This window comes from Dermacentor silvarum, chromosome 11 (genome assembly GCF_013339745.2).
Source record: "Dermacentor silvarum isolate Dsil-2018 chromosome 11, BIME_Dsil_1.4, whole genome shotgun sequence".
NCBI lineage: Eukaryota > Metazoa > Arthropoda > Arachnida > Ixodida > Ixodidae > Dermacentor > Dermacentor silvarum.
Window position 1 is genome coordinate 88,198,128 of NC_051164.1, and position 3,002 is coordinate 88,201,129.

General features: G+C 41.9%; 1 non-coding gene across 1 annotated transcript; it reads right to left on the minus strand.

The window, feature by feature from the left end:
* Positions 1-1,178: 1,178 nt before the first annotated feature.
* Trnat-cgu (transfer RNA threonine (anticodon CGU)) lies at positions 1,179-1,250 on the minus strand. Its single transcript has one exon. It is a non-coding gene; the product is annotated as a tRNA-Thr (tRNA).
* Between the last annotated feature and the right edge of the window lie 1,752 nt (positions 1,251-3,002).

Here is a 3,002-nt window from a genome sequence, read left to right on the forward strand (position 1 = left end):
GTATGCAAGGCGGATCCACTTGGAATGAACTCTGACAATGAAACCAGTTTCGAGATATTAATTCCCGAACTTTGCGGAAAAATGCTTTGGCGTTCCAGTTAATTTTGTGCTTGAATGCATAAACGACACTTTGTTAAGAAACTAACTGGAACGTCAATGCATTTCTCCGCAAAGTTCGGGAATTAATATCTCGAAACTGGTGTCATCGCGAGAATTCGTTCCAAGTGGATCCGCCTTGCCAACTCCACAGCTACAATTTCTAAATTGCAATATGGGCCATCAGGTAATTAGTTTAAAATTTAATTAGTGAATTTCTGTTAATTATTCGATTATGCATTTCAATTTCTTGTGCAAGTAATGTCCACCTCTTCGAGTAGACCAGCTCATGCACTAGAATTCTGCTATCTGCCACAGGCAACCTTGAAGAATTTTGGAAAGTGTTCGCTGAAACACCCTGTATAAATGGGCGAACACAGATAAAAGAAAATGGTATTCACAAAAATGCGTGTTATGAAATAATAAAAAAAGGAAATACATCTGGAAAAAAAGATGCGCGTGTGTCAAGGTGGTCTAATTTAGTAGAAAATAAAAGAAACACGAGAAACAAATGAATGAGCTGGCGGGGTATCCACAATGACGTCGGCATATATAAAGCAATTGGGGAACACGCTGAGGCTTTCAGACAGGAATAGTGGCAGCGAACCCGACAGGGGAATTCCCCTTTAATCGGAGAGTGTCGTCCATCTCCGCCAGGAAAATGATATGTGACAGTGATTGATACAATGGATGCTCGCGCGGTATAGCAGTCTTCCTCTCTTGGAAACAGAAAGATTCACGGTGGGCTGACAAACACGACAGAGTGGTGAACAGGACAGACTGATGAACGCGACAGGATCCAGTTAGACGGTGAAGCCTTGAACCGCTGAGGCGACCACAAAAAGAAATGTATAAGACGAGAAATTATATATATATATATATATATATATATATATATATATATATATATATATATATGAACGAGAAGAAAGGGAACCGAGGGGCCCGATTTTTATTAATCATATCATAAGAAGCCAACAAACATTGACACCAAGAACAACATAGGGGAAATTACTTGCACACACTAATTGAATTAAAGAAATGATAAATTAATGGAAATGAAAACGGATGAAAAAACAACTGTCCGCAGGTGGGGAACGAACCCACGTCTTCGCATTACGCGTGCGATGCTCTCACCATTGAGCTACCGCGGAACCGTTTTCCCATCCGCTTTCTGGGGTATTTATGTTTTACAACTAGAACTCTGGGAGTGTTAGCCAGCCGTTTTTCATCCGTTTTTCATTCGTTTTCATTTCCATTAATTTATCATCATCAAGTCAATGTTTGTTGGCTTCTTATGATATGATTAATAAAAATCGGGCCCCTCGGTTCCCTTTCTTCTCGTTCATTGCATAACGAGGGCTCGAATCCGGCAACATTGATGCCTTCAGGGAGCATATGTGGGTTTATTGACCAGTTCCCATCACCCAAAAAAGATCACGTGCTCGTGACGCCTGCGGCAGAAAGGATGTTCCACATCCGCCCCTAGGCTTGTGAGTGGTGGCGCTGGCTAACAGTCCCAGAGTTCTAGTTGTAAAACATAAATACCCCAGAAAGCGGATGGGAAAACGGTTCCGCGGTATCTCAATGGTGAGAGCATCGCACGCGTAATGCGAAGACGTGGGTTCGTTCCCCACCTGCGGACAGTTGTTTTTTCATCCGTTTTCATTTCCATTAATTTAGCATTTATTTAATTCAATTAGTGTGTGCAAGTAGTTTCCCCTGTGTTGTCCTTGGTGTCATTGTTTGTTGGCTTGTTATGATATATAATTACTTGTACTGACTAAGTGAAGCACAGGGATGATGAATTAATGGAAATGAATATGGATAAAAAAACAATACGCCGCAGGTATATATATATATATATATATATATATATATATATATATATATATTACTGCTTTTGTTTAGAAGAGAACACTATCGATGCTACTGCTTGTGGTCTTTTTCTTCCTCATGAATGGTTTGTTTTCTTCGTTGCAGACGTGGAACGATCTATGGCAGTGCGGTCCGTGGCGGCAGGATACCAAGGAACAACGATGATGCAAAACGTAAGAACTAGCGTTTCGCAGCAAAGCGATCATTTGGTCAACGAGAGTCACGGGTGAGGTATCAGCATGTGTGTGATGAAACCAGGCCGTTGACGACACATTATTATACAGCCAAAGCCACCACTGCTGTGGTAACGTTAGGAGCAGGCAACGACGAGGACATTGAAATATAAAATGTACAAAATCCAGGATTTGTTATAAGACCCATGAAGTACGGTCCTCAGAAGTCTGACGACCAAACAGCGTGTGTATTAAAATCGAATATTGGATAATGTTACTTAATTTTTTAAATTTTTTTTAGATAGTTTGGCTAACACTATAGCTAGGACAACCTATATAGGTCTTCAACACAACAGTGATCAGGGTTCACTGAAGAACGCGCAGCCTTCAAAATTGTTAACGACGTTCAGTAAACCTTCACCGCAGCGCATTCATCTTCTGGCTCTCATTGGTAAAGTTTCGTAAGACAGAGTTCCTAAACAAAGCCTCGCCTTTCATTTCCAACATAGGCACGCACTGGAGTAATAGAGCTAGCACTACAGCGAACCTGATTGCAACACGATGCTAATGGTTTCAAGAGTGTTGTAACACCATGCCTGGATCCATTAGCGACATTGTTGCGGCATATATGCAAAGCGGCTTCCCAACTCACCGCGCTTCAAGCGAAGCATGGTCGGCGCACTGCGTTCCAATCTCGCAAGAGTATACGGGGAAAACCCCAGCGCCTAACACAAGAAACGAACTATAACAGCATCATTTCTGTAGAAGGGGTGCCTTGGAGCAAGCCCGAAAAGACAACGAGTCATTGTGTAGTTAGGCCATTCGCGGAAACGATTACAAAAGACGTTTGGGTGG